The following is a 12,534-nucleotide window of genomic DNA, read 5'->3' as shown; positions in this document are numbered from 1 at the left end:
CTATTTTTCAATGAACTTAAACACATTGTTTCACAATTTCACATCTTTGAAATTGTGATTGTATCATACAATCAATAACATCTAACATCTTTTTCCTTTTAAATCATGTATAAAATAATGCAGCCTCTTGTAAGAGATGGTACCACTATTTTTCAATGAACTTAAACACATTGTTTCACAATTTCACATCTTTGAAATTGTGATTGGATCATACAATCAATAACATCTAACATCTTTTTCCTTTTAAATCATGTATAAAATAATGCAGCCTCTTGTAAGAGATGGTACCTTCAATTTGGGGAAATAAGGTATTTTTTTGGTCCTCATAATCTGTATCTAAGATTTTCAAATAGTAAGTGCTGAAATATTGGTCCGACACACAAATATGTGTCAAAAAGCATGTCTCATGTGCTGATAACCCCTTCTAACAATAATTTAAAACACAACAGCTACGAAAAACAGACTATGATGCAAAATAAAAACAAATATGCATATTTAATAAGTTAATCTAGGCTGCTAGTATGAACGGACAGAAGTTGAAAATTTCATGGACAATAATTAGTACCATATTGAAGTAATAACTTGATAACTAACTATTCTTCACATATTAGATATTTTGTAAGATCTCATTATTTTTCTAACCTGACATTTTTTCTGACATTTATTTTACCACAGTGTTCACACTAATTTCAAGGTGTTTCATCTTTACAAAGAAAAAAAGAATGATCTATTTAATAAGCACAATGATAACAACAACATAAACTGTTTTCTTTCATAGCATGAACTGTGCTGCCAAACCTGCATATATGAGGTTTTACCCAATTGGTAAAAGGCAGTTAATTCCTTATAAGACATTTGCATCATCTCTTTAAAATCTGAACAAGTTAAAGATGCCAGTAATTTACTTCACAAACATACTGAGACAGCATCTCTTGTCTTGGAATTGAAGCAACACACATTCAAGTTCACCATGCTGAGTATGTAGGTTAAATTGAAACTGTCCAGTAAAGCATATGAAAACTTTTAACAATTCATCAATCTTCAAAAGTTCTTTCTTTAAAACACCTAAAATTAAAAACAGGACACATACATAGTTGAACAGATATGTTTTAAATAGCAAGACCATCATTCTGATTTAAGAGTGTCCTGAATGTACAAATAAATGTATATGCTCTTTCTAGATTAAAGTGTCAAGAGAATGTCCCCAATTTTATAAAATCACTTGGCTATTGTCAATATTCAGTTTATCATTTTAAAAAAAATATTATTTTTAATTGACAAACAAAAAATTGTATATTTTTATAATGGGTCTAGCCATACATTCCCTTTCAAAATGTGAATGTTCTTGGAAGAAAGAGCATTTGTGTTCCTCAACAGCTTGGTGTGATAGTGTTTGCAGAGATGTTCAAAGTGACAGGGGGCCACTATGCATGTGGGGCAGAAAAGCAAGGGTGTGCTGAAAGGCAGCCAGCAGTAGAGGCAAGAGCACTAGGAAGGCAAACCAGATGGGCTCCAGAGAGTGGCATTTGGTTACCTTGTCCAGGTCTACAGGAGCCTGTGAAGCCACACTCTGAAGTGTGGAATTTCAAGTCAGATAAAGCAGGTTTTTGATTCTGGCTTTGTCTTCTAGATGCTCTGTCTCATTAAACAACTAATTCCTTCTCTCAGCCTCAACTTCATCACCTATAAGGAGTTGATACTAATCTCGACATCATACATCTGTGTGAGAGGATGTGTGTACGTTCAGTTAGCCAATGAATTCTATTTTTATAGCAAATATTTTTACCTTTCCTATGAGTACTAAGTATTGAAGAATTGCCATTGTTTCAAACATGGTGTTACTACTTTTCTTACATACTTACTTTTCTTAATCTGTGTAGCAGACAGATGAAGAAGACAGTACTTTCTGTAATGTCACTCTATACTCAAAATGCACTGTGCTACCTTCAAATCTCTCTTTCTCTTTTGCCCTTTGTTTCATCTCTACCTTTGCTCTTTTTTAACACTTAAGTTCCATTTCACCATTTTATAAGCTTAATTCATGTTAAGTAATATAAATAAATGCTCAAAGCATAAAAAAAGATACAAATTCATATAAGAAATCAATTACTTAGAATTTAGAGTAAAATGTATGGTTTTAGATATTTGTATTTTTTAAAAATTTGGATGTTAGATCCCTTGGCCTATTAAATCACCTAACAATGCATGGCATAAGATATAATGAAAGATTTTATTTTCACAGGATCTTAGAGTCTCACAGAAAGAAGTAGATATGCAGATGACAAAAGATCAGGTATAAAGCAGATTTAAGAATTTCCTGTACATTGTTTTGGCCATTTTGAGGAGAAAGAAATAACAATATGCTTGGGGCAGAGGCATGGAGGGTAGCAGGGGGAACATAATGAGTTTTGAAGAAGATCCTAGCACTAGAAAGGAGCACTAGAACTTTAGGATCTGAATGTAAAAGAAAAGGAGAAGGGCATTGCTTAGGAGAGAGTATAAGAAGGAACCACATCACCAAAAGCTCGATGATGTCAAAAACATAGGGACAATGGTGGATTGCTATGGCTAGAATAGAGGGCCCATGAAGGTATAGAGAGACACAACACTGATGCTGCAAAGGTTATGGAAAGCCAAGCTTCCAGCTCGTCTACTTATGGCTATGTGTACTCAGGCACAACATCCAGCCCACTGGTATAATGAGGTAGCAGGTATCTGAGGACTGAATAAGTTGCATAAAATTTCTTATTTATTTTATTTTACTTCTCAATATACATTGTAGTTGATTTTCATGCCCCTTTACCCGTTCCTCTCCACCCTTTCCCCTCCCCCCCACATCATATCTGTTCACTTGACTTAAACAATCAAAGGAATTTTTACGGTTATTCTGTCTTCTCCCCCCAACACACACCCTTGCTTTGTTTTTGTGTTTATTTATTCATTTATTTTTAGCTCCCACAAATAAGCGAGAACATGTGGTGTTTCTCTTTCTGTGCCTGACTTGTTTCACTTAATATAATTTTCTCTAAGTCCATCCATGTTGTTGCAAGTGGTAGTATTTCATTCTTTTTTTATAGCAGAATAGTATTCCATTGTGTAGATATACCACAGTTTCTTTTCCAGTCATCAGATGATGGACATTGGGACTGGTTCCAACCCTTGACTATTGTAAACAGAGCTACAATAACATGTCATTTGCTTACAGGACATAGTATTCCTTCTTCTTTCGGTAGGCAATGTCAGACCACTGAGATAGCTGAGCAGGACAGTGACTTGGCCAGAGCCATAATCTATAGAATACTTCAGAACAGAGAAAGAAAAAAGAAAAAGGGGTGCCTTTTTTATTTTATTTTTTTTTTCTACAGTGTGTTTTGCTCCAGTCTTTGGACCTCCTTTAACCTTTACTAAACCAGGATTTCACTCAATTTATTTCTCAGAAAAAACTCTCAGCATGTTACATAAAACTAACAAGTACAAGGTTTCCAAGAAGAATCTTTAAAAAGAACGTGTGACCTTGTAGACTGGGGCACTTACTTAGTATTTTAACACATAATGGAAAATTTTAGGGACAGAAGTGTAAGGGTTGCAGCTAAAACTGAAAACATACATTTAGACAGGCTGAAAACAACTTTCAGTAGAATTTCTTAGCCCTGCTTGGAAACAACACTGGCAGACAGGCCTGCCTTGCTCCTGGCAGGCAGTGATAGGGATGATGTCTTGGAACAGGAATTCAAACAGACATGGAGATAAGGGGCAGGTCCTGATTGCTGACAGCAATCTGACATTAGCATCTTTTGCACTGGTCTGAGGATTTGGTTTGTCTGTATAGTTAGGAAAGACTTTTGTCTGCAACCCTCTAGGAAAAACTAGACAAAAGTACCCACACGAAGCATCATTTTATTAATTCCCAGGCATCAAAATGTACATACCTCTCAGTTTCACCTGCGTGAGAGTCTTCTGGTTCCTTTCCTTTTTGTCCTACTTTGACATCTCCTTTCCTTCACTGTCTGTTTTTCAATGTCTGAGCAAAACCCCTCCCCAAATAGCCCAGGTAGCCCACATGCAAAACACTTGCGGATTTCATCAGGGAAGACAGCAACAATACTTGCCACCTGCTGCTATGACATTGCCTATAGCTGAGTATTCATCACTGGTCCCCTGATGCCCTTTGATGAGCCTTATTTTACATTTAGTCCTTCCCAGTAAAAAGGATTCTATGTTCTACAAAAACTAGCACCGGATTTGATCACAGCTTCTATTTTTTAAGGAATATATTGGCAAGTAAATGGTAATTTTTTTCAACATAGGAAGAAAGGCATAATGATACATTGGAAGAACCATATTATCTAATAGAGATAAATAGATTGATCAACTGGTGATATGGATATGAATACAGATATATAGATATAGATATAGATAAGGATAAAGAGTTGGACATAGATATAAATATATACAACTGGTCTTAAATCCATTTTGAGTTGTTGGCATTTTTCTCATTTTCCATAAATTTTCTAAAACGTTGAAATATATAATGATTTTTTTTCCAGGGTTTAAGAGTAACATAGGTTTTAAATAGATGAGTTAAAATGGCAGTGCAATATCAGTGCTAAAAATTAAAATGTTTGCTCTACTTTTCATTTTACCTCCTTCAGGCATATTTAGTAGAATGAAGGGGCTAGGGTGGAAAGAGTGAGTGTTTGAAGGCAGACCCTCCCTCCTGTGTTCAAGTCCTCATCAAAGGTGCATGACTTTGAATAAGTTACTTTATGTCTCCAAACATCAATTCAGTCAGTTATAAAATAGAAATGGTATTTTCCTTAAATGCTTTTCTAAGGATTAAGTGAAACAATATAAAACTTAGTTATATATTACTCATAATTATATATTACCCAGTATTATTTCTTTTCTTTCCTTGTTTATGAAAAATTAAACTTTGAGATGAGTTATTAGACATTATATAATAAATGAAATTATTTCAAAAATCAAGAAATAAACTGCTCCTTTTTAATAGATTTATTACATCTGTTCAGAAAAGCATTACCAAACACTTACCTGGAGGAGATGTAGAACAGGACCAACCCTAAAGAATATATCTATGCTACCAGAAGTAGATAAAGAAGCCCAGGAAAATGATGTCTCCACGGAGAGAGGGAAGATAAAATGAAGACTCAGAAATGATAACACAAGTTATGATCAGTTAATTCACAGGTGAGTCCTTCTAAGTCTTACTTATCATTTCAACCCACAACCAAGATTATTTTATCTACCTGAAAAATTCCCTCATTGCTCCCTCTTTGATCTGAATTCCAACTGTTATTCATGGTACAGTAATTGCAAATCTGCCATGAGAAAGCTTTGGATTTGGATTGTTATTTAAAGCCTGCATCACTATTTACTCAACTATGTTTATATGTACCACATCCCTGCCTGATAGATTTTAAATTCTATGAGAACGAACATTCATACTTATTAACTTGTAAGTCAGTTAATAAATAGATAATGGGGCCGGCCCCATGGCGCACTCGGGAGAGTGCTGTGCTTGGGTGCGCAGCGGCGCTCCCTCCACGGGTTCAGATCCTATATAGGGATGGCCAGTGCGCTCACTGGCTGAGAGCGGTGTGGGCGACACCAAGCCAAGGGTTGCAATCACCTTACCGGTCACAAAAAAAGACAAAATAAATAAATAAATAAATAGATAATGTAGGCCAGTACTTAAAAACACAAACTGGGTTCAAATCCCAGTTCCATCACTTATTAGTCACATGTTCTGGTATAACTTTCCGAACCTGTCCACAACTTAATTTCTTTATTTGGAAAAGTTGAAACAACAACAGCTTCCCTATAGGAGTGCCAAAGAACTAAGTTCCTACCAATCAATTGCTCAAAAAATCATTGTCATTACAATGGTAAATAATTTTATGCCTATTATGGGAAAGCCACAGACTGGACATGATATTTACATGATCTCCAATTCCTTAAATTCTATTATCACCATCAATTTATAGACAACAATATTGAGGCATAGAGGGTGAAGCTTATACAAATTGACCCAGTTTGCAATGGCTCAGCAGGAATTTGAAAGTATGTGTTTCTGGTATAAAATACACTCCTAGTTTGTCTACTAAATTATACCTCTCCTCCTTTCTTTTTTTTTTTTATTGTTGTTGATATTTATTGATTACTTACTTTGTGCTAGACATGCTCTAACTGCTATGTCCATATTTTATCTTTTAAAATTCTCACACAAATTGTATGAGATGGGCTCAGTTATTCTCATTTAACAAATTAAAAAATGCTGTAGTTTTTTTTTTTTATAGCTCTTTTTGTATCCCCTACACATCATTGATTGAAACATACTGAGTACATACTATATGGTTTGTATGAGATGGGCTCAGTTATTCTCATTTAACAAATTAAAAAATGCTGTAGTTTTTTTTTATAGCTCTTTTTGTATCCCCTACACATCATTGATTGAAACATACTGAGTACATACTATATGGCTATCTCTGACCTGGGCACAAGAGATACAGGGGTAAACAAAACAGATAAAATCACAGCTGTCATGGAGCTTCTATTTGAATGGGAGAAGCCAATAAAACAAGTGTATATTAAATATGTTACATTGTGTTAAGTACTTTGGAGAGCTGTGGGAGCTGTTTGGGGGAGTCAGAATTGCTACATATATACAGTGGACAGAGATGGCCCCATTAATTAAGTGATACCTCAGAAAAAGGCTGAAGACAGTGAGAGGATGAGCCCTCATGGTGTTAAGGGAAAAGCATTCTAGACATAGAGAACAGCAACACAGTGTCCTTAGGAAGGATCGCACTTGGAATATTTGAAGAACCCCAAGGGGGCCCGCGTGGCTGAAGTACACTGAGGGAGGGGAGAGAGGCAGAGGAGGGGAAGTCAGAGGAATGGATTATAAAGGTTCTCTAGGCAATGGTAAAAAGCTCTGATTTTACTCTACACTAAGTGGAAAACCACTGGGGACTTTTGAGCAGAAGAATAATATATGGTCACTCAGACTGCAGTATAAAGAATAGAATATAAAAAACCAAAGTAAAGGCAGAGAGATTATTTAGGAGGTTACTATAGCAAGTTCATTTGAGAGAAGATAATGAGTTGTATCTGGAAGGAAATGGTATAAAGCTGTCATATATTTATAGATATAAATGTAGTATATTTTGAAGTTCACAGGACCTGCCAATAGATTGATTTGCAACTGTGAGAGAAGATACAAATCAATGCTTGATCAACAGAAAGAATGGAATTGCCACTTAGTGAGATAAAGAAGACTACAGGAGAAAAGAAATTGGAGGGAAATTATGAGTGTTTGTGAGACATGTAAAACGTCAATGTGTAGGTGTTCAGTAAAAAGTACATGAGATCTGGTGACAAGTATCTGTCACAATACTTCACTATGCAGTAATGACTCCCAAATTTCAGTGGCTTACAGTAAACACATTTTTAATCCTCACTCATAATACATTGCCACCTTGGGGTTGCTAAGACTCTGCTCCGGGTTGCCTTGACTCGGAGACCCAGACTGAAGGAGCAGATGTGTTTAACACTTTGCCAGTCTCAGCAGAAGGAAAAGACAACACGATGAACCTCACACTGGTCATAAAGCTTCTCCCAGAGGTGGCCAATACAATTTCCATTACTATTTCATTGACCAAAGTAAGATGCATGGTCAAGCCTGACATTGTTTTTTATAGAGTAGATATATAATTCTCATCTAGGAAAAAGGTGAACAATAATTTCAATCTACCACGGAGATGAAGGATATAAATTTGGGCATCATCAGCATATAGGTACTAAATCCATGTGTAGATAAGATCCCCAAAAAGATGACCATAGGAAAGAGTAGAAGTTTGATGCCCAGGGAACTTCATGTTTTAGGCATCAGGCTAAATTAGGAAAAAAGTCTGCAATAAAATTTTCAGTAGTTTAGGAGAACAGAGAATGCCATCCTGGATATCACGTAAAATAAATGACTGAAGAAGGAAAAAGCGATGAAGAGCATGTTGATCAAATACACTGAGGATAGGGAATCGACTATTGTACTAAGCAACGTGCATGTTATTTGTTACCTTGACAACAGCAATTTCTCTAGAGGCAAGGAGATGAAATCCTGATTCAAGTGGGTTCAGGAGTAAATGGGAGGAGATGGAAATGGAGTGTAGACACTTTCACAAGGAGTTTTGCTACATGTAGCAAAGTACAGTGTCATCAGTAAAAAGCTTCCCTCTCTCCATGGGGGACAAAGAAAAGCAATCAAATCAACAGTCCCTATTGATAGAAGCTTCTGATTCTTTAGAAAAGGACAGATGTTATAGAAACATCAGCAGTCACTCATTTTGTGAATGCTTGGAAGATAGAAGAAATAACCAGAAGGACATTTAAGAAATAACACTTTTCTTTAAAAATGAAGAATACTATCTGTTAATTTTAATACACACATATTCATACCAGATGGTCTTATAATAAATCATTCCTTTACCTTCCTGAAAATCTATCTGTTTTTTCCTCTGGTCATTCTATGATACTTCATTTTTCCTTCTAAAATGGTATGCTTCCTCATCGTTTGTTTGCTTGTTCAGTTGTAGATGGGCACTAGACCACAGGAGACTGGGGTACTGACTATCTTGGCCATTGTGATACATCTACTATTATATGGCTAACATACAATATCTGCCTTAGGAGCCAAAAAATTGGTGCAACTCCAAATAAAAGTTATGAACTTATTCTCCTCTTTAATAGCAGTCTTACTTATTATCCCAATTGCTCCCATCATTCTAGCCTCTACCAACATATACAAAAACATCTATCCCCACTGTGTAAAAACCTCAATCCATTTTGCCTTCTTAACTAGCAGCGCACCCACCCTTAATTCACCTACTCTGGACAGGACACAATCATCTCCAAATTACACTGAGTCACGATCCAAACACTCAGACTATCACTCAAATTTAAACTAGATTACTTCTCAATGATCCACTTAGCTCAGTTGGTTAGACTGTGATGCTGATAACACCAAGGACAAAGGTTCAGATCCCCATATTGGCCAGCCACCAAAAAATAATAAAACAAAATAAAGTAAAATAAAATATAATATAAAAAATAATAAAATAAAATAAAAAAGAATATAATAAAATAAAAAAGAATATAATAAAATAAAAAAGAATAAAATAAAATAAAAAAAGAATAAAATAAAATATAAAATAATATTATAAATAAATATAAATAAATAATATAAATATATATATATCCCCACCTAAAATGCTACTTAAATGAACAAATTAAATTAATTCACCTTCCAAAACCTTTGTTCTTTTCTTGTCCACATTTTTTCCTTTATAGGATCTCTGACTATATTCCAGACTTCAGTTGTCTTATGAGGTCTTTTTCCACAAATGAACAGTTCACACCTTGCACCACAGACCCAGGCTTTGTGGTATCAGCACCTACATATCACTGTGCAATTACTAAATTCTTAAACACTTAAGAAATGATTGGCTGCTTATCATTTAGTTATCAGGAAACCTTCCTCATTTTTGTTCTCATGTTTTCTTTTTCTAATTAGGTTAGAAGAACCAGTTCTAAGCAGCAGTAATAATAACAATAACAGAAGTAATTTCAAAAAATACTCCTTACATAGTCTGATAAAGAACTTTTTTTCTGTATGTATGAAATAAGCACTATTATCTAGGCAATTGCTTCTTCACTATCTGACATTCAGAAACAATCATGAAATCATTGCATTGAGGCACAAATTCAAAGTTAAAGTGTAATCTGTTATTGTTATTCCAAAATATGCAAAATTTTTCCAGAAATCAAAGACTAAGCAGCTAGATGTGTTTACTAATCAAAAATGACTCTGCAAATCATAGTACTGAAGTGATCAAAATAACTAGAGCTCGATAGTATAGAAACAATTAATTTGACAATTGCTAAGCAGCTAGATGTGTTTACTAATCAAAAATGACTCTGCAAATCATAGTACTGAAGTGATTAAAATAACTAGAGCTCGATAGTATAGAAACAATTAATTTGACAATTGAGCCACTTAGGATTAATGATGCCGAATTCGATCAGTTATCAGCAAGCACAGTTTTTTAAGCTGAAAGAATGAATTAATTGTAATTTGATTATTTCAGTCATGCTATAAACCATCACTAGGATGTGCTGAACACAGCTTTTTGCTGTTGTCAATATATGGTTGAGTTTTCCACATAATCTATTTTATAAAGATCTAACATCTGAAAACCCAAATTCTGCAAGACCATGTATTGCAGGATTTGTCAGCTTTGTAGATATAGACTATAAGGTTTGGTTTTAGTGTATGTACTGCTTAGCTCTTCCCAAAAAGAAAAGACAACATTTTCTTTATCTTGTGACTTAAGATTTTTTTTTCTGTTGCATTCGTGAAGTGCCATAAAGTTGCACACTTGAGACTAAATGGCTTCTCTCTTTCCCATTCCCCTATAAGTTATCTGAACAAGAATGGATCAATGTTGAGCCAGTCATGCTTTTCCTTTGAGTGCTTAGTCTGAATTCTCTGAAAACTTGTATGCATTTAAAGTGAGGTTAGACTCAAGCCCCTACAACACCAAGATGAGGTTAAACTAATTACTTTCAGTATGTAAATGTTTCCTTCCAGGAACAAAGAGCAAGAGCCTAACTCCACGCCTTACAGAGAGACTGACTTAGGATAAATCCTTGGCTTTGCTGGTATTGGATTTCAATTTATTAAATAAACAACATCACAGTCAGATGCTTGTCACAAGAAAATGTATAGAGCAATAGGAAAAATTGTCATTTGGTCTGACCCATGCAAGTTTATGAAATGTGTGACTATATTAAATAAATGAAAGTGAAAAAGTAAAATGTACGTAAGTTTAGTGTTGGGGGGTGGGTGATAATACTGATTATTAGATAATTTTTTTCCAGAAATTTATTTTTCTGAAGTTGAAGGCATCCATGCATTTGCTTTCTCTCAAATTTTACAGAACAAAATTGATATTGTATAGTATTGATTTTTTTCAAGGAACTGAAAATCAAGTCAAGGAAAATGTTTTCTTACAATGCTTTGCCACTGAAGTAGCCAAATGTTTGATTTTTAGATCTATTATGCTTGACCAGGTTCTGTAAGTAAAAAGGAAAGGTTCAAATAGCAGGGATATTAGAAATCAGACTTTTATTGAATTCAAACCCAAGGTCAAACACATGTTCAGTAGACTCAAAATATATCTAGAGCCCAGAGATGTAGGTTAAGAGCAAATTTCAATCCATGAAGCATTTGTTCTTATACTAAAATTCTGGTATTAGCCCCAGAGCTAAAGAATAAATCGTGTACCCATTTCAAAATTGAGCCTATATTGAGAGGTCCATAGGGCAGGCTACAAGTAAAATTAATCTCTTCAGAAAGAAGTTGATTACTAATTCCAAGGGGAATGATACCCTCTCCTTTTTCAATGAGACACATCCTAGAAGGAAGTGGAGAAAGTTAAGGAGAATGTTTGATGTCAAGAGATCATGAGTTGGGATTAAGCGTGAAAAAAAAAATGTTATCAAATTTTTCCCAGTTCAGTGTGCCAGAAATAGAACTAGGCTTTTNAAAAAAAAAATGTTATCAAATTTTTCCCAGTTCAGTGTGCCAGAAATAGAACTAGGCTTTTCATAAGAGTCCCGTACATTAGCAAAAATATGCAAGATGCAAGACTCATCAGTTTATGCCTGTTTATAGCACTAAACTGTGATTGCCAGCAACACCTCTATGGCACCAATTTGCAACAAAGTATTTGGTTTACACTATAGGCTGTAGAATAAATGTTTTGTTTTGTGGGGCTTTTTTTATTTTAACTTTTCAATATACATTGTAGTTGATTTTCATGACCCTTTCCCAATTTCTCTTCTCCGCCCCCTCCCCCCCCATCATATCTGTTCTTGTCTTAACAAGATCAACGAATTGTGAATGTTGTGTCTTCTTCCCCCCTCACCCTTTATTTGTCTGTGTGTTTATTTATTTATTCATTTTTAGCTCCCATAAATAAGTGAGAACATGTGGTATTTTTCTTTCTGTGCCTGACTTGTTTCACTTAATATAATTTTCTCTGAGTCCATCCACATTGTTGTGAAAGATAGTATTTCATTCTTTTTATAGCAGAGTAGAATTCCATTGTGTAGACAAACCAGTTTCCTTATCCACTCATCTGTTGATGGACACTTGGGCTGATTCCAGCTCTTGGCTATTGTTAATAGTGCTGCAGTAAACATTGGAGTACAAGTATCCCTTAGCCATGATGATTTCCACTCCTCTAGGTATATTCCCAGCAGTGGAATAGCTGGGTCATATGGTAGATCTCTCTGTGGTTGTTTGAGGAACCTCCATACCATTTTCCATAAAGGCTGCACCATTTTGCAGCCCCACCAACGGTGGGTGAGAGTTCCTTTTTCTCCGCAACCTTTTTAGCACTTATCATTCTCAGTCTTTTGGATGTTAGCCATCCTGACTGGAGTGAGATGATA

Source organism: Galeopterus variegatus, unplaced genomic scaffold (genome assembly GCF_000696425.1).
Source record: "Galeopterus variegatus unplaced genomic scaffold, G_variegatus-3.0.2 Scaffold4491, whole genome shotgun sequence".
Lineage (NCBI taxonomy): Eukaryota > Metazoa > Chordata > Mammalia > Dermoptera > Cynocephalidae > Galeopterus > Galeopterus variegatus.
This window is presented reverse-complemented; position numbering follows the sequence as displayed.